General features: G+C 35.5%; 1 protein-coding gene and 1 pseudogene across 2 annotated transcripts in view; both read left to right on the top strand.

Annotated features, from left to right (window-relative positions):
- The first annotated feature begins 231 nt into the window (after positions 1–231).
- LOC124635501 (carbonic anhydrase-related protein 10) overlaps positions 232–21,216 on the top strand; it is a 118,673-nt gene continuing 97,688 nt past the window's right edge. For both annotated transcript variants that reach the window (XM_047171362.1, XM_047171361.1), the window contains exon 1: positions 232–401. The gene's annotated coding sequence lies outside the window, so the exon portion shown is untranslated. The remainder of the gene's footprint in view (positions 402–21,216) is intronic.
- On the top strand, positions 3,052–3,430 carry LOC124635504 (annotated as a pseudogene).

The following is a 21,216-nucleotide window of genomic DNA, read 5'->3' as shown; positions in this document are numbered from 1 at the left end:
GGTTGGCTTATTTTTTTTTCGACACACTCATTCCCGCCTTGCGACCCTCCCAAACAAACAGCCGAGGACTTTGAAAACAATTTTTTTGTTAACCAATTTTATATCTTAACTTCTTTACATAGAACTCAAAATGGCGTGAGCAATGTAGTTGTATACGTCATTGTGTGATGGTAATATGAGTTTCAGTTCATTTCATGAAAGTGGAGACTGGCAGTCGGGAATACAGTCAGTTGACCGCGAGACTTCGCGCGGAAGGACGTATGGAGACGACTTTTTGTCGCTCGTCGGGCTCCGCGGAAAACTTTTCGTCGTATCGTCAGTGATAAGTATCTAGTGTGTGTGGCTATTTTATTTTATTTTCCAGTGCGTTTTTGAGTGGTTGGTGAAGATATTTATTTGAGGTAAGTGTTTCTAAGCTCTGGTGTATTTCTTTGGCTATAATCGTGGCTGACTAATTAGATAATTCCTGGAAAGGCAGAAAATACTGCTGCAATTTAATTTATGAAATATAAACTCTCCGTGCAATATGAAATAATTATGATAATGCTAATCCATGATGGTATTTTTTTTTTACTATTACTCCAGTTAAATAAGGACTGTTGATATAAAACTGTACTTTTTTGCATTGGTATTAAACTTTTTAGAACAAAAAGTTCGTTTTATAAAAATGTGCATACAATTTTTTTGTCAATTAAAAAAAATATGATGAAAAGAACCCTGAATTAATTGCTGCTGATTTAACTACGATATAAATAAAAAAATAATCAGTGTTTAAAAAAAATGCTTTGGATTTTAATATTATATCGCCGTTTACTAAGAAGGTAGAATTTTTCACTTCCCAAGAATTAAAATTGGTGAAAAAACTCTGTGGAAGACCTTTTTTCATTAAATGTTTAATTTTAATATTTTATTCAGAAATATGAACAATGCGTTGATTCTTCAGAATTATTAATTGTTATTTGAACAAAATAATTCTGATAATAACAACAATTTTATGTCAAGCTATTGCATAATAACTTTTACACAGAAAAGTGTTATTACAAAAAATATTTATTTATTTTAATACTATTATATTAAAGATTAATTAAATTAATGGCCTAAAACGATAAATTTACAAAAAAAAAAAAAATCATTATTATATCTTCTGAAAATGAGAAAATATCAATAAACCAATCATATATTACTCATGTAAAAAATATTTAATGTAGTTAATTTACATAACCTTTATTACATATCTATCACAAATTAATGATACCCTTTGCCCCTTGTGCACGTTATTATCTTCAGAACTTAAGTGGAACCGAGATTAAAGTCACAAACATAGTCGACTTACAGTAGACTTCAATAACGTATCCATCCATCATCATCATCGTAATTTGCCATTAGACATTGAATTTTAACACTAACTCTATATAAATTACAAAAATATAAATCAATCTCTTATCACAAAAGATAGATATAGTATAGTATAACACAAAAAGCCATGTTAATTGTTCAGTAATGCATATTTGTGGTGCACTATTTAATTTACCCTCCCTCGAATCCCTCTAAGGTTGCTCCCTCGCTTTAAGGTTGGCTGTAAGAGAACCCAATTGGTGAAGCTCGCTCTTGTACATAAACTGTCTTTATTCTTTGTGTATTTTAGAACATTTATTTAACTTTCAACATATTATTTATATTTTTAAATATTTGATTAATTTTTTTTTTATAATGTGTATTTATTGTTAAACGTGCAATAAAGAATAATAATATATCGTCGGTTTTGTGTCGCCATTTCATTAAAGTTGTCTCTAAAAGGCTTAAGCGCGTTGGCTTCGACCCCACGTTCGCCTCCCAAAAATCCGGGACTCTATCGTCCCGTGGTCTGGAAGAGACATACAAAATAATAATAATATAAAGTCTATCTTCGCCAATTAGTTTAAAATACAAGTCGTAACACACAGACGCAGTTGTTAATAAAGCGATTAGTTAACTTGCAATATTTGAACTTATCTAAAACAATTCGGGAACAAAGCCAAACTTATGCATTTAAACTATAAATGTTCTAGTTTCAGCTGCTATTCCAGTTGATAATTTTAGAGGTTGACTCCGAATTTGTACATCAGAGGCAAATGCTGGGAAATTAACTGAAGAGCAAGTTCTTTTAAATGCAGTTACGTAGGATATTCTATTACATGAATTTGATGGTAGGAAGTTCTAAGTCTTGATTTATTTCTTGTTGGTTTCACTCGTATACAGAAGGAATTTCTTTTAATACCAGAACTTCAAAAAACTGCTCTCAAAATATTCTTTAAGTTAGTTCAATCGTTTTTAATTAAGAAAATGGTGTACACTGAATGTTATCTATACTGTAGTAATATTTTAAGGCTGAATAGTTTTTTGAACATGCTAATATGTTGCTGATTTGGATAGACCATTTTCGAAGTAGGCTAGTATAGAGTTTTTATCCGGTAGTAATAGTCATAGAATGCGCGTAAAACTGTTGGTGGAAGCTAGCTACCAATAATGACATTACTGTTACGACAAATAAGTATTTTGAAAAAAAAAAGCTACAATTTACAATGATATTAAATTAATTCAACAAAAGCGAATTGAGCCTACAAGTTACGATTCAAGAAAGTTTTCTGTGTAACAATGTCACTGGTTTTCAAATAACAGAAGCGGTTTCTCTCCTCAGAACTTCGACTATCTTCGTATTTATATTTCTACATATACTAACATAATAAAGAGGAAGTATTATTTACTTGTTTGTTTGTATAGGCTCCGAAGCTACTGAACTGATTTGTATAATTATTTATCTGTTAAAGAAATAGACTAATGTGCGATCAGTACAAATATCTGGGTAGTATGATGCACAGTTCAGGAAATCTGGAATGCAACGTTCAACACCGAATAGCCGCTGCATGGCTAAAGTGGCGAGAAGTAACTGGTGTGACCTGTGACAGAAGAATGCCGGTCAAGCTTAAAGGTTTGATTTACAAAACCATCATACGTCCAGTCCTGACATATGGCAGCGAAACATGGGCTGTAACCAAAAGGCACATACATACCATCCAGGTGGCCGAAATGAAGATGTTGAGGTGGATGTGTGGCGTCACTAGGCTCGACCGTATCCGCAACGAATACGTGCGAGGAAGCCTAGGGGTGCGGGATGTAGCGGATAAGTTGCAGGAGAGCCGATTACGGTGGTCGATTACGATTACGTAAAGAGAAGACCACCGGACTACGTGGGAAATTTGGCGCTGCAACTTTCTGTCCCCGGTCGAAGATCACGAGGCCGCCCTAAGACCAGATGGCGGGACGTGGTGTCAAAAGATATGAAGGAGTGCCAGGTGTCCGAGAACGATGTCGTAGATAGAGCGAAGTGGAGAAGAAAAATTAGGAAAGCTGACCCCACCACCATGTGGGATAAATAGCTAGAAAGAGAGAGAGAGTACTATAGGCTATTTTGTCCGGATACGAGAGAATTCTTGAGGGACGTAAAAAACAGTGAAGTAGAAGTCTATATAATTCATACCCATAAAAAGCTGTGCCGTGTCACTAGTTTTAAAATATGTAAATGCCAATAATACATCAGAGTTAAAATCAGAAACTCTGCTATTTTATAAACAAAATAAAATTCGTAACACCATACCAGATAACGATTCCTGGTAATCACATTTCACACTAATATTATAAATTGAAAGTGTGCGTGTGTGTGTGTTTTTTCTTACACAAATAACTGCTTGAAGGATTTTGATGAAACACACGCAGAAAACCTTATTTTGAAAAATTAATAGTTAAAAAAACACGCTTGTCATGCATTGATATCAGAACTCGGAGCGTGTGCAGAATTTCAGTTTAATCGAAGACCGGGAAGTGTGTCAAATTAAGATTCCAAGATTTTCTTACAAGTGAAGCTTAATTGTAACAATATGGTTTATGATTACCTGAAATAAATGTATTTTATTTTATTTATTTTTATTAAATAAGCATGTTAAAAAGCTAACTAGGTTCGAACAATAATTCTCACAGGCTGCAGATGAAACGACGGGCGGAGTCTAGTTTTAGAATAATTTCCTCTTCGTTAATATTTTCACTTTTTATCACGCAAAGTCGATAGAGTTTTTAAAAAGGTTTTATTGAACTATAGAGGTTGTAAAGGAGGTAGTGTATATCGGGTGTGTCGTTTACAATCACATTAAATGAAATGCGTTAATATACTGTTTTATATAATATAAGGATTTTTCAAACAAAGTAAATAGAATAAATGTTAGCGAAAATTAGAACACCATATAAAAGTTGAAACAAACAACTGAAATTCTCCCTAGAAAACTGATAACTGTCAACTGATCAAAACATTAAATACTCCTAGCTTTATCTCTGCTTTACACATGATGTTGTAAATTATAAAAACGAAAAATGACGCCTGTTGTTAAACCACTGAATGGATTAGGTTATTTTTTTCAAATTCGCCATAGAATATCATAAAGTATATGCGATAGGATTCAATGTGATTGTGAACTACACACCCTGTATAGCTATAGGCTCGTTTTTACGTATTTTTCTTTTTTCTTTGTGTCAATCGACATATATTATAACCAGTTTATTAACGCATTTCATTTAATGAGATTGTGAGCGACACACCCGATATAACCACGTTTTAATTCAGAAATACTAAACACTTGAAAATGTGGCAAGGAAAATTAAACATTATATAATCCCTGAAAACTAGAATACAAATCAACTGCTAGACGTTATACTAACTCAATAAAGAAGAATATGTACAAAAAAAATATATCATCATCAAAAAATTCTAGAAATGTCCAAACTGACATACTGAATCTGTGATCCACAAAAGACAATTCGCACTTGACCATATTTTCTAACCTTCCCCAGAACAAGATAATTACGAAAACGAAAGTAAAACTTTCTGCTTGTTAAATAGATACACAGAAAAGAGTTTTCATTTCAAACTGTATATTCCAGACTCGAACTGTCTTTTTTTTTCGAAAAAATCTGGACTTTCGCCAAGTTCCGGTTTTCAGTCAGCATTTTTTCACTGGTTTTACTTTTGAGCTCTTGTTTTAAATAGTTCTAACTAACAAAACCAAAAAGTATTCTGAATTCTGAAACGAAAGAATAATATGGATTTAGTTGTCATAAAATAATTTGTTAAGTACGTGTTTGTTGCAACATTTTTTTTTCTTTTATTATCTTGTTTGTTATCGCACCATCTCGGAAAGAGTAGTTTTGCTCTTTAATATCTGAGTGCAAAAGCCGTTTTTATCCTCTAGAGCGGCAAAGTGATTTGAATTGAGAACATTGTGTGCAATACTTCATCTGTGACAATCTTGTTAAGACTTTTAAATTAAACAAATAAAACTACTGCTTAAAATAATTATTCAACTAAGTAAGTAATTTTTAATGTTGTTTTTAGATCTATTTTTTTCAAATTACATTTACAAACTGAGTTTTTAAATAAATAATTTTTAATAGTTAGGTTGCACACCTTTTTAATTTGCTTTCTTATTTTGCATTTATTAATTTCCTCGATGAGGTGGAATGAAAAGTTAGGTGCTGCATTCGAGTACAAAGATTTTTCACCTATCTATACTAATATTATAAAGCTGAAGAGTTTGTTTGTTTGTTTGAACGCGCTAATCTCAGGAACTACTGGTCCGATTTGAAAATTTCTTTCAGTGTTAGATAGCCCATTTATTGAGGAAGGCTATAGGCTACTTTAATCCCGGTACGGGAAGTAGTTCCCACGGGATGCGGGTGAAACCGCTGGCAGAAGCTAGTATATAATATACCTATGTATAAGATAGCCCGTTTATTTACATTACGTATTTTACCAAAAAGTAAATTTTACATTTTTTTTTACATTTTTAATAATAAATTTACATTAAGTAAACCGTTTTTTTGTAACTTTACTTCATAAAAAAAATGGTTAGTCGTCATCATCTGTAGTAATATAAGCGTATTAAAACTCACAGCGCATTTAACTATTGCTTTTAATATTCAAAATATACCTTTCAACACTTCCTCAGTCCTTCACTGTCAATATTTCGGCTTTGATGACGTAAGCAACGTCAGTATCCAACAGCATAGGTACGTACAAGAATTTACAAGTCAGAGATTGGGCATAAATTCCCAGTATATGGGTAACTCAATCAGTATTGTATCAAGGCTCACGTCCAGTATCGGATAGTATGAAAGGTATATCCTAAATGGCAGATTTTGAGAATACCTTTTATTTCTGGGTAAAATGTATGGTTGGGTTGAGCCGTCCTCCGTCCGTCCGTCCGTTGAGCGGTCATATCCATGTTAAGCATAGCCTTCTCACTCAAAAGTGTTATTGTGGCAAAGTATAATGCAATTGATTAAGTATTTTGTACTAGCTTCTTTCAGCGGTTTCACATGCTTCCCAAAGCAGCCACTTGATAAAAAGTAGCGAAAATGTTTTATCAAAATATTTTTTCTCGATTGGTTAAAAATTATTGAAGAAATAAACCTTCATACTTAAAATGGTTTAACAGTTTTTTATCTCTTTGATTTTCTTGTATCAAAATAAATCAATCCCTACTAATATTATAAATGCGAAAGTAACTCTGTCTGTTTGTAACGCTTTCACGTCTGAACCACTGAACTGATTTTAATAAAATTTGGTAAAGAGATAGAGTTGACCTTGAAAAAGAACATAGGATAGTTTTTATCCCGGACTTTTGAAGAATTCTCTTGGAAACGCGATATAACCGAACTCTACGCGGGCGAAGCCGCGGGCGGAAGCTTCTTGGAAATATTTCTACGTCAGTCGACGGCATCAGAAGTCATCATTGATTACAGAGGTCAACGACCCCTGAATCTTGGTTTGACATCTACACATATATTGCTGTGTAGAACTAAACGAGACAGGTAATGGATTATCAATCAAGGCGATGCCTTTTGATGTGGTCATGTATTTAATGCATCCACATCGTCAGTGGGTTGTGGCACTATGTATAGATAAATGGTTGTTTGTGTGTGTGTGTGTTTGTGTGTTTAGCAAGATTGTATGATGAGATAATTAGCGTGATAGAGAGTACACTTGCGAGCAAGATCTCGGGTCAGTTGCTAAATTGTTTATTTTTTTATGATGGGACAGAAAGTATATTGTAACTAACTTGCCGATTTACCGCGGTTCCAAATGCGTGCCGTGGGAACTACTAAACGTTCCAAAAAAAAAATATAAGCTATATTACTCGGGAAAAGTGTGGCTTTCTAACAGAGAAATATTTTTTCTAATCGGTTCAGTAGTTTCGGAGCGTTTAGGGTACAAACATAGGTACAGTTATTTCGTCTTTATTATGTTAGTGCCGATAAATCTGTAAATTTAGAAGGTAAAGCAGAATTTTCTTAACCTTCCGGTTTAACTCTCTTGTACTTTAACATAATCGAAATCTTTCCAATGATTTTAACAATATTATTACCTAGTACCGATCCTAATTTGTATAAAATCACAGACGACACAGTAGTCTAACTAGGACTAATTAACAAATAGTGTAAAATAAAACGTTAATTAGTGAAACTGGTGATGTCGCATCAATTAACTAACATTAATTACAAAGTGCGAAAGTAACACTTCATTTAGTTAACGCCTGTGTGGTTTAGGCGTTAAATCACAGCCTAGAATCATTAACGTGTTAGGAAAAATTTAATATGAGGAGCAGTTAAAAAAATAAATAATAAGAAACATTTTTTCCTTATTAATAAGCATTTTTGTATAAAATGAATTGAAGAAAAAAATATATTTCAGTATACCTAAATCTTCTTAACATCACTATATAGTATAAAACAAAGTCGCTTTTTCTGTCCCTATGTCCCTTTTTACACTCAACACTTCAAAACTCGATTTTCATGCGCTTTTGTTTCATAGATATAATGATAAAAGAGGAAGGTTTCTATGTATAACTCCTCTAATTTTCAGCCAAATCGGTCAAGCCGTTTTCATGTTATGTCGTGACAACGGAAAGCGGGTTTCATTTTTATATACATATATTGATTACATACATTTAATAGTGGGGAAACACTGTTATTCAGTCTGAAGCCGGAGCGGGTCGCTAGTTTATAAAATAAATTTATAAATCCCCTAAAACCTCATCATCTCCCGAGCCTTTTCACAACTATGTTGAGGTCGGCTTCCAGTCTAACCAGATGCAGCTGAGTAGGTACCAGTGTTTTACAAGTAAAAACTGCTCCCTAGGTCCATAGTTTTTAGAAGGAAATCTTCTAAAACATCAGTGTGGCACAGATACAGCTAAAACTTGACTATTGAAAATCTTAATATTAAAGTAATGTATTTTTTTATCATATCGGTTCATTGTCCATAAGTGTGTACTCTATAGCTATCCGTGAAGACCGGCAATTGGCTTTCTGTGTCCTATTCTCTACATATAAATTATTATGTATAGACGTTGGTTTACCATAAAAAACTGTCGGAAATGTCTCAATATTATTTCTTTACATTTTTTTTTCACACAAAATATGTGTGATATAATATAATATTGATGTAACAATACTGCACAGTCGGATAAAAAGCAGTTGTCAACTATTCTCTATTCTTTATAACCCTCGACGCAATTCTAATACCACATTACATTTGAAAGTTATCTCAAGTCCTACTGAAACTGGAACCATTTCAGGAATCTGTGATCCATCCAAACGTGTGAAAGTTTGTCATATTGTTACGGAGGTGAATAGATGAGCTGTTATATTAAACCGGGGCGCCGCACTCAATTTCATGAAAAAACTTATAAACGCCTTCTGTCCTGATGTCTGAAGCATTTGGATGTGGTAGATTTATTTAAAAAAACACGCTTTCAAAAATTATAAAATAATTCGGACATTTAGTTTGATGAAAGAAAGCGTTTTGTCCAAAAAGAGTAAAGATTACGCTCCACGCTTGCTTTCATAGTTTTTGAAAGCGTGCTTTTTAGTTTTTTAAATTATTAATTATTTTTAATACTTTTTTGGATTCCTGACAGATACCCATATCATGGGGGTGGATTTTAAACAGCCAGTCCGCCATCTTGGGGAGGCCGCCATATTGGATTTGTAATAACGTTTCTTAGCTATTTATGTATTGTCACCAGAAACTAGGGCGTGTGCAAAATTTTATCTTAATCGAAGACCGGGAAGTAGGTCAAAGAAAGATTCCAAGATTTTCTTGCATACATAGTTACAAGTGAAGCTAATACGAGTATAAGCGTGTTAATATGTGTATTGATTTGTTTTTATCAGTTTATCGATATGTAACCGAGTTTTTGAGAACATATATGTAGCATAGATGCGGAGTGCTACTCTGGGGAGACCAGGTTGCGGTTTTACTTTGTTGTTCGGATAAATTCTAGACTCGCACATACCTTGTGAATCTTGGGCTGCGACTTCCACCGGCCGTTGAGCTTCCACTCCGTTCGTGATCCCGGGATGATAAGAGCTCCTAGCTGAGATTATTTCAAAATTAGAAGGTGCAATAATGACCGGCTTTAATGTTTCATGTGCAGTTAGGTACGCGACAACCAACATATACAACGAGCTTACGTTGCAATAAGGATGGCAGCATAACGGGTTTTTGGTTACTTCTTTAACATAATCTACAATGCCTACACTTAAATGCCAGGAAAAATATGTGACTAAATATTTTATATTTTTTAACAGAATAAATAAATAAAAAAAACCACCGCATCCATTATTATTCAAGGTTCGCTTCCCGTGTAAGATAGGATCAACTTTTTGACGCAGTCACGGCAGAGAGGATCCTTTGTAAAAGTGTTCTTTTTAACAAAAGTTATAGCTTATGGATTAAATTTCCTTATTCTTTGACACTTCCAGTGTTTGTGCGAAATTTTCTGACAAATATACGTACGAGTACGTGGGTATTATTGAATTCGTGGAGTTGTTCGGAGTAATAGAAAAAGTTAGGTCCATATTATTCTGATGTGCACGATCTTTCTCTCAAATTGAATGAATTTAGAGTTTATGGCTATAGTTAAGTAATTTAATAAATGCTGTAGACTGCAAATTACAAAAGAAAAACTATTTTTACTCATTCTAAAAAAACTCCTATTAAACAGAATCAACTGCCGCGTCTGTTTTCTTTGACTGCCCAAAAAAGAAACAAAGAAAATTCGCTTCCGTGCACAAACATAGCCTGAAAAACCTCGTACAATGTACTGACAATACATATTGTGTAGAAACGGTGTCAACGGAAGCCCTTTGTGGACTGCCTCATATTCCTGATTAGTTCACCCAATGCAATTAACTGTAATGTGTCGGTTTTAGGCAGAAATCTTTTGTGCCTTTATTATTTTAGTCTTTGTTTTTTATGGTTCGCAATTTAGCGAATGACTTTTTGAATGTTTTTTTTTGTTTTTCTGTTTTTAAATTCTAAATCGACTGACTGCAAGCAAGCAATACCTCCTATCTGACTCCGGGTGGATTTTAAAGGGGAACAATAAAACTTAATAAAATCCTTATTCCGAGGTATAATGAGATACTGAAAATCAAAGTTTTCTTTTTTTACGCATAGTATTGCTTAATAAAGTTTTTTGTTTTTATTTCGAATCTAAAGGTAGTTTATGGTAGATACGAGTTTTTTGAAACAAAAATGTCAGATAGAAGGTATTGCTTGCTTGCAGTCGAAATGTCGAAATGAATTCTCCATTTTCTTGGAGGTGTCACTGTTTACCCTACAAAAAAAAATCGCGGAACGTAATAAGGGGAATCTTCATGTGCAAATGAGTGCTTGAAAAATCTAGCTTTTGCGACTTGATGTCACCTTTTGCACCACTCGATATATTGTAACAGACGTACAAAATTTACTCATTTGTTTCTGCAGTTCAAAACTACTGTTTATGTATATTACAGTTTATCTTGAATAGCGTAGAAGACTATGATGTCCTCCTAGCCGATTATCGGCCATGGCGGCTGTTCTCATTTATATGAGAACAGCCCTCCTTATGGAGAATAGCCAACTGCGCAAGACATATTATAATGCACAAGCATTTGTGTAGACACAGGTGCACTCACTATTCCTTCACTCTCATAGCCCGATGGGACGGTAATCCGACACGACCGGAGAGACATCAGGCGCAGGACCAACATTAACATCCTCTCCGATGCACGGGTGTATCAATCACCAACTTCCAGGCTGCGGGCTGCTTTATGAAAGTTTCTAAATCCCACAAAGCGCTTTGGGTCCGACCCTCGAATCGAACTCGAGCATTCGTGTTCAGCAGCCGCTCTTGTGACAGCTCGACCAACGAGGCAGTTAGTAATTAAATAAAACCTATATGTAATTGAACCTATGACCAGCCATGATAGTTTGTAGCATAATTTTTCAATGCATATAACTAAGCTCTTTTACATAGCTATTCATACCATGCTTTATTATACCGTGAATATGCAAAATAGCAAGTCACGCTATCACATTAACTTCTATAACATAATTAGTATTAATTAGTTGCCTTTATTAATGGTTCTGTTATCTGTTTTCGTTACAAAAGGTCTTTGGAATAAGCGGCGTCATTGCAGGGATGTAAATATTAATTACTTACTGTAAAAACAATGCGTAAGAATTGGATGTAGGAAGAACCGGGTTTTTGTGTCGGGTTCGTTTATTTATTAATGATGAAGAATGGTTGTGTAAAACTGGCTGTTCTTCGTGGTTTCACTAGTGTCCCGGGGTAACTTCATTCCGTACCTACCTGGATAAAATACAACCCGTTTGATGTCATCCCGGAATAGTGTACTGTAAGTAGGTACCAACAGAATTATTTGTATCAGCGCAGTCGTTTCAGTACACACGAAGAAAAGTCTTTCCTATTTATCATATTAGTATGGATTACAGTCTCAATGTGTACCTATAATTCAAGTATCAAAAACTGCAAATATTCAACGCTGAATCGAAGCTAAGAGCTTGTTACTAACTAGGCAATAGGTTTGGAAAGTTCTAATTAACTATTAAAAAATGATTTAAAATCTTAATTTTCACAATTATTAAAAGTTAGCGCCTAAAAATCCCATCTTTAGGTACTCTGCACAACCGCGATTTCACTCAGTAAAAAAAGGCGCAACCTAACTCCCTCACAACACAAATATCTCTTCATTTAAAAAAGAACGGTCACATCTCTACACAAAAATAAAAAAAAATCGGCCAAGTGCGAGTCGGAATCGCACACGAAGGGTTCCGTACCAATATTTATAGAAAATGAGCAAAAAAAGTACGTTTGTTGTATGGGAGCCCCCCCCAAAATATTAATTGTATTCTAGTTTTCAGTCTTTTTTGTTATAGCGGCAACAGAAATACATTATCTGTGAAAATTTCAACACAAATTTCATGAGATACAGTCTGGTGACAGACTGACGGACGGACGGACGGGGGAGCGAAAAGAATAGGGTCCCGTTCTACCATTTGGGTACGGAACCAAAACAAAACCAGTCACATCTCTATAATAAAATAAAAAAAAAAACACGCCACCGACACATTCAAAACTTGCCCTCTACATATTACATTGGCAATCTGTGCAAGTAATCTACGTACCAAGGAGTACGAAGATTACTTACTTGAATAATATAGTCTATAGCGAGCCTCCGTTAATATTGTACACAGTAATTATACGGGATTAACAATATACTGGGTTCTCTACACCTGTGAACGTCTTGCAACGTAAGCTAAGTGGAGATTATTATGAGGGAACTGAGATGTATGTCGTGGTATGGTTTTGGGACTAAATCTGGTGAAATTCGCGGCTCATTTTGTTTGAGTCTTAAATCAAATCAAAATACCTTTATCAGGCTACATAGAACCTTAAAGACATAATAATGTTTCTTTTGAAAACCTTTTAGTGAATAACAGTGCTCTTTAAAAATATGTTTTAGTTTTCAAAAATAAATACAATTTATGTGTATTGAAAAAGTTGAATTTCTATTTAATTATTTATTTATTAGCGGTTGTACATACACTATTACAGAAACAAAAGAAAACGGAATTATGTTACTTCAGTTTTCTGTGTTTGTTTTTTTAAATATCTTTCAGTTCGGGGGCTTCTTAAGACAGAGCGCAGACTGCAAACTTTAAGTCGGCTGACAATCAGGTCGGATTCTTAATCCGCTTTACATAGGTAAAACTAAAATGTCTCCGTCTCGGTCATGAATTAAAAAAAAATGTATTTTTATGTATATTGTTGATGAACATTATTCAATAAATAAATGCGTAAGTAAACTGACAACTTAGTATCGGCCGATTGTTGTTCTGTCAGCCAACAGTTCAGTCTGTAGTCTGCAATCACAAACAAAAAGCAGAGTCTACTAATTTCGCAGTAAAAGCTAAAAACAATTTGGTGAATAATCAAAGATACAATCTAGGTGGTGCCACGTAACTCAGGCGGGTTAGTTAATAATAGATAGGTCGTTTCACCCCTGGGGTAGGAAGTAATATCATCGGACTACTCTTGCTGGAACTTGCACTAACAATGCAGGTATCACTTTACTTTATTTATGAAGCAAATTGTGCTAGTTTAACTTGTTTTTAAATAGTGATGTTATTTTTTTTACAGCTATTGTCAAGATTCTAATTGCCCTCATACTTGATAGGTTGGGTATCAGGAAAGTACCAATACAACTATTCATGTCTATTAAGTTTGTATTTATTTTCTAAGTATATCTTAGACACCAATGACTGTGTTTTGGATGGCACATTAAACTGTAGGTCCCGGCAGACGTTATGGGTAGTAGGAAGCCAGTAAGCCTGACGATCAGTCTTGCAAAAAGGTATTGGGAAATTGGCAGAAACATAAACAGTCAGTTTCAAATTAACTTTCTTGATATGTTATTAGTATTGTATGTAGTGTACATATTCATATAGTTATATATATACATATATATTATTATTAACTTATTTGTGTATTTTAATATAAGTAGGTTTATGTTTCTTACTAGTTTTTCGGATTTGTTTGCACCTACCAACACTTTCTCTCCGCCACCCAAAGGTAGACTGGTAGAGAACGCCTTAGTCGTTATGTCCGCCATTGTACTGTATGTGCAAGAAGTATTAAATAAATAAATAAATAAATATTGGGTTGCTCGGGTAACTGGGTGAGGAGGTCAGATAGGCAGTGGTTCCTTATAAAACACTGGTAAGCTGCATCTAGTTCGTAGATCTAGTAGACTGAAAACCGACCCCAACATAGTGGTCCAAAAATTTAGCACAATAGATATCGAATAGCTAAGTAATATATGTTTTTTATAGTAACTAGCTTCTGCCCGCGGTTTCACCCGCGTCCCGGTATGACTGTTTCCCGTAGCTGGATGGTGTCAAAAATCCTACGTCCTTTTCTCGGGTCTAAGCTATCTCGCCTCTAATTTTCAGCTTAAACGGTTGAGCCATTCTTGAGTTATGAAATGTATAACTAACACGACTTTCTTTTATATCTATAGATATTGACCTCTTGTTGTTAAGATAATTTTAATATCAGCAATGTTCAAATGAAAATAAATAATAACACCCGCCTACAATTCTGTTGTGCCATATGTTACAAAATTATGATATTACTTATTGTCATTGCTAACATTAACTGTTAATTACCAGATTAATAATTTTGTTTTAACAATCATTTGATGATGAATCAAGCGGGATCACAATTATTATTCAGTGATTAGTTTTGATGGTATTTAGGTATATATTATATAGTAATGAATTGTTATATTTATTCAATAAAGTATATTAAATGGAAATGCCATTCGTATTCGTGGATAAATTAATCCTAACAAACGCAACATATTATGCGTGTGTGAGTTTTTATCTAAGTAGATCGAGTTGACATTTTATTCAATAGTTTTACAAAATGATCTTATTATAGGGAAATATTAAAACTAGGTATCAAAATATTCATCCGCATCGCTGTCAGCTGGGATCGTGCCCAAAAGGCTGGCTGCATTGCCACGCTGGATGGCAATGCATATCCTTTGACCGAAGTATAGGCCAGCCCTTTGGTCACGAGTGGACTCCACTAATCGCTTACTAATTTCTCGAAAGAGTCTGTGGGCACTTGGGCCCCATGGTCCCAGGGTTTCAACCCCAAACGGCTCAAAAATGCAATTGCCGGTGAGGTTTACATATTTGTGCCGCTTGAGGTTTTCCGCGGCTGCAGCAGCTGCACCGACACAGCTCGCCGTACTGGGAAGGTGGGAAGGTGCAAGGGTGTCGACGCAGGTTGCGTCCCACACCAAAGACCTTCCCATCTTCCAAGGCATTATAGACATCCCGTCTGGTCTCTTGCCATCGTCGCGTGCCAAGCCTCTGGGTTCTAAAATGGCTGGCACTCCGGCGGTGACAAGAGCACGACGGATAATGTCATTTATGCTGGCGTGTCGTGCCATGCGACCCGCACTTTTGCTACAGGAAAGACCATGGTGCCCAAGGCGGTCCACAGATTCACCGCACTGGCAGCGATGCGGAGCCGCAGTGGGAGCGCCGAGGCGTAGGCATGTAGCGAGCCGGAATGTAGTGTCACCCAGCATGGTCCCAGCGCTGGGTGATGGCAGTGTGTGAGTTTATATATTCCTATCACAATTTTAAATGGTTGAATTTGTCCGTACGCTATTTCGATTAATTACCATCAGATAAACTGCTATTTTTCCCACCTGAAATTAGAATTTTTTTTCAAAAAGAATAAACTATATTTAGCTGTACTCATAAAGAACTTGTAAACTTTTCAGTTTAAAAGTCACATTAGTAAGATCTGGGAAGATAGTTCAAAATGTAAGGATAGTTCATTCAACTCTTCACCAGCTTACATCCTAAATGCGGTAATTTCCTAGGAGCCAAATTTTTTAGGTACTTATTTTTATTATCAATGCAATAGGTATACATATAGGAAAATGCGAGCTATGACGTTACAGATCTTTCATGTCAAACTGTATACTTATTTAGCCTATAATAGCAATAAACAAATGAAATCAATTATTCCATCGAAACTATAAATCAAAGTAACATTATTTTTAGATGCTTTGCTAAATGAATATGACAACGTAATTTATTTTTTAGCGAGTCAACTGCCGAATTGTGAGCTAAAACTGTATGATTGCAATCCAAGTCGTGCTGTGCACGTAGTCAGACAATTTCTTCACATTCGTAGCGTTCAATGGATATCAAATAAGCGTTATTTTCGATATCTATGAAGTAAGATTGGTAGTGAAATTTTCAAGTTTGCGTTTTGGAAAGCTCTGACCCTCACCTGCGCAGAAGTAATTTATTGGGTCCCTTTTGTGGTATGAAGTGAGGCGCGGGGGCGGGCTAAAGCGGTGATTGGCCCGCAGCGCATCGCGTCATAGCCGTCACTCGGGATGGGTTCTTTGCTAATAAATCACTTTTGCGCAGATGTAGGTCAGAGCTCAAGATTCGTGCCGATAACTATACAAACTTAGAAAATGTGCATTGGTGGTCTGACCTGGAATCGAACCAACACCCTCATATTCGAGAGGTTGGTTCTTTACCCACTAGGCCACCACGACTTAAATCAACTATAATTAAGCTAAACACTGGTTACGAAAACTTGATGACTTATATTAATCATTACTTTTCATTACGATATATGAACTCATCAATCACAAAGAAGTAAGATCAATCGAGCGACAGTGATACCAGTTCTGCAGTAATATTACTATAACAAGCAGTCTAAACTAGTGATGTCTAAAATCGCAAATGATGCTTTGCAAAAATACGGACATTATCACGGAGCCTTGATTCACAAACACCTCCTGAATACTTAGGCCAAGACTGGTCACCATTTCTTTAAGAGCTCGACGAAATCCACGATCTGAAAAATATATTTTATGTATTTAGAAATACTTTGTACTTCTTTGCTAATATGGAAAAGAAAAGAAAAATGTTTATGTTACTGTAAAAACCCGAACTATGTTAAATCCTAAGTTTTTCCAGTAAAACCAAGATTTACCGACTTGAGTTGGTATGTGTAAGTATTTATTAAAAAGGTAGGATTTTTTCGAATTAGTATTCGAATTCAGTACATCCTGGGTTTTACCAATGTGGACTGGTATATATTGGTTTTAGGAATAAAACAATGATAAATCAATTTATCGTCATTTGTTTTAAGTACCCATTAGTCAAAAACTTACCTACCCAAAATTCTAACAATTTAAATGATTTTTATTTCGAAGTTGTATTAATAAAAAAGTATTGGGGATGTCGATGTGGAGGTAAAACCTAGCTTGTTTTGAATTGAAATGGTAGAAGTCCGAAAAAATCGTAACTTTATCATAAATTCTTACATTTACCAACTCGTGTCGGTAAATCTTAGGTTTTACTGGAAAATCTTAGGATTTACCATAGTTCGGGTTTTACATAGTTTGTGAAAAAGGCTCGGAGAATGAGGAGGATGATGGAAACACGCATGCTTCTGTCGTGTTTCATGTTTACGCGAAAAGTACTACCGAATAGATTTTTATGAAACTTGGCAGTAATTATTACACCTATTTATTACAATAACCTACAGGCTTCGTTTTACCCCTTTAAGTAGTTTCCTCGTTACGGGGGTGAATTTGCGGGTGGTTTACGTACCTATTATATGGTTCAACTATTATATTTTAACTCATTGACCACTGACGTACGTAAATCATTTTTTTTTGGTAATACTAGCTTCCGCTCGGGGCATCGCCAGCATGGAGTGTTGAAAAAGTAACGTATGTGTTAATTCAGGGTAGGTATCACCTATCTACATACCTAAACCAATTCGGTCCAGCCGTTTTTGGGTGAAAGAATAACAAACATACATTCACACATTCTCACAAAATTTTACATTTATAATATTACTAGCTTTCGCCCGCGGTTTCACCCGCGGCCCTTAGCCGGATGGTGACAAAAACCTTCTCTCGGGTCTAAGTTACCTCCCCTCTAATTTTCAGCCAAATCGGTCAAGCCGTTTTCATGTTATGTCGTGACAACGGGAAGCGGGTTTCATTTTTATATAGGTAGAAGATTATAATAAATTAGTAGGACTATCTTACCTTTGACTTTATAAATGGCAGGGCCCAGAGTATACCTGGGGCTAGCGTCAGATATATAGGAGAACACATGAGCCCCTGACAGTTGCAGGTATTGTATATGAGGTATTGTCAGAGTTAACGACACACCACCTGCGAATTTATTATTTTTATTTATACCTATGTATTTTACCAGTTTTACTATAGGGGATTATTAGATTAATTTTTACTATGGGCCCCATAGTAAAAAATGGGCAAAGGCCTCCCCCATTGTGTATTCTAAACTGCAATTAGTGTTCTCGAAAGGTCAGTTCAGACGAGTCATACAAAGATTCATACGAGCGCACAGTCTTATTTAAAAACATTTGACTTGGTGTTATAAAATACATAATAAAAATTACAAACATCCGAATTCTGATCCTCCTCCTTATAGGAAAGTCGGAAAGAAAATCTTAAATTGTACGCAAGTAAAGCAGTTACCAGTCATACGTTACAGCCGTTCTCATCGTTGCCTATGTTTTGGTAAAATATAGGCAACGGCTGTTAGTATTCCCGATGTGATTACTTACAGTATTCAATAATGGAGTAATCAGAAACTTGCAGAGGCTCTTCTCCTCTCCGATGATAGATAATCTTGACACGAGTAGACGACACAACAATTCTGTCGAATTCTACTTCTAGCACCAATACATCTGCGGCTTTGTTGAAGCTAAACAAAAAAATATAAGTAGGTACTCACACACGTAAACACACACACACACATGTAGCGCAAGTTTCATTTTCATTTTTTCATTTCATTTCATTTAATCTGCGATGGTAAAATAAATAAGTTTGTCAATAGAATAGAATAGAATAGAACAGAAAAGAAAAGAACAGAACAGAACAGAATAGAACAGAACAGAACAGAACAGAACAGAAAAGAACAGAACAGGACTTTTATTTAGCAAATGTTTTAAATCGCTTATATCAGGAGCTCATCATCTGCCTTGCCTTTACCCATCTATGTTGAGTTCGGCTTTCAGTCTAACCTAATGCAGCTAAGGGCCAGTGTTTTAGAAGGAGGGACTGTGTATGATATGTCCTCCTCGACCCATTTACCCGAGAAACCCGATATTCCTTGGCAAATCTGTTAGATTTTCTGAATAACTTATTAACGGCTGGGCTGCCAAAGTTCAAATGACAGTCGACATCCAAAAAAGTAACGGGCTGAATGCCGAAATTGGCTCGTTTCAAACAATTTTTTGGCCAAATCTATACAGTTTGACAGCGAAAAAATATACGTTGATCGTGAACATACATATTTCTAAGAACCCTGTTAATTTTAAAACACGTTCTCGAAAAATTTCTCGATACAAAAAAAAAATATAACATATGGACTCTTTAAGTCCATATGTAAATACAGAACTTTGTTAATTTTTATTTTTGATTACTCAACTCATTTTAAAGCTATTAATTTATATGTATGTTACGAACGTTACGAACGTCGCGTCAACAAGCTTCTCTCTCTTTCTCTCTCGCACGTATTACGTATTTACGTACGCGGGAGAAAAAGAGTGTTTTGGGTGCATTCAGCCTTCTAAGAAGGATGATACCCAAAAATGATTGGCTTAAGGATAGTCAGATGAGACCATTGAATAATTTATAACAACCAAAATACATACAAAAATTCCTTGATCTTCCACTCATTAAGACCTCTAACTTGAGCGTTGAGTAGACCAAAGGTGATATTCGCATGAGGTATTCGCAGATCCAGTCTCCGCAGCATATAGGGGTCTGGGGCATACCCCATAGGACGGGTGCATTGGGCTTTGTAGTGAAACAAACGACAAATGCACTTTATGTCATGGGGATAGCATGGGCGGATTATGGAGGCATTATAGTCTTGGCGAGGTTGTTCTGTAAAAATAAGAAGCAGAAATAAAGTAAATAAATAAATGTATAGTTATCGGCACGAATCTTGAGCTCTGACCTTCACCTGCGCAGAAGTAATTATTGGGTCCCTTTTGTGGTGTGAAATGAGGCGCCGGGGCGGGCTAAATCGGTTATTGGCCCGCACTCGGGATTGGTTCTTTGCTAATAAATCACTTCTGCGCACATGTAGGTCAGAGCTCAAGATTCGTGCCGATAACTATATTTACTCAAAAACAATACAGTACAGTTCTTTTTACAAAACTAATCTGACAGATTACTTATGAAAAAGAGAAGTAGCATCTGCAGCCGAACTAGGCCCGATCCTGTATCTCGTTCCCCTCAGTTTAGTAAGATACAGAAGTTTAGGAGCGATTACTAATACGAAAACAAATTAGGTAACTAAAAGATGTAGGGTAACTAAACTTAAAATTACTTATAAATTACATTTGTGGATAGTGGATGTGTTGTGTGTGTGCGCGTATGTGTGTGGGTTTGAGTGTGGTGTGGAAAGTGAGTGTATGTTATACCTACATATTAAATGTGCAAGACCTAAGTAAATGTACGTTTTCCGTTAACACTAATGAAATATTGACTAATTATCTAAAAAAGTTTTTCAGTTTCTCCGTAGGATAGTTGCACTAAAAACTCCTGTACCTTCTTTTCACAATGGAATTTGTTAAGAGAAAAAATATTTATTGATTTATTAATTTTATTAAATACATATGGTGCTTAAAAGATGAAGTATCTTTTGATGAAGTGAAAGTTTGATATTAATTGTGATTATGCTTTGTGCCCTATCTTATAGCGTTTTCACAATGGACGGTTTTCCGATCGGATGTTCCGCTCGCTTTTTTGCAACGGTGGCGCGCAGTTTGTCAGTTCGGAAAATCCGCAAATGTGAAAAGGCTGTTAGGTTCTTTGGATATACACACTGCACTCCGGATCGTACGTAGATTCTTGATCATATACTTATGTAGTACTAGCTATAGCCCGCGGCTTCGCCTGCATGGTGTGTTGGTAAAAAGTAGCCTATGTGTTAATCCAAGGTATCACCTGTCTTCATACCAGTTTTCAACCAAATCGGTCCGCCCGTTTAAAAACGTTACATACATTCTCACTAACTTTCACATTTTATAATATTAGTTTCTAATATTATATGTATGAGTAGGATTCAACTTTCTTTTGAACGTGATGAGTGGGAGACGGAGAGGGGATTGAATGATATGGCCACATGCGCCAACGTGTCCTCCGAATTTATATGTGAGCCGCCATTAAGTTTAGCAA

This window comes from Helicoverpa zea, chromosome 13 (assembly GCF_022581195.2).
Source record: "Helicoverpa zea isolate HzStark_Cry1AcR chromosome 13, ilHelZeax1.1, whole genome shotgun sequence".
NCBI lineage: Eukaryota > Metazoa > Arthropoda > Insecta > Lepidoptera > Noctuidae > Helicoverpa > Helicoverpa zea.
This window is presented reverse-complemented; position numbering and strand designations above follow the sequence as displayed.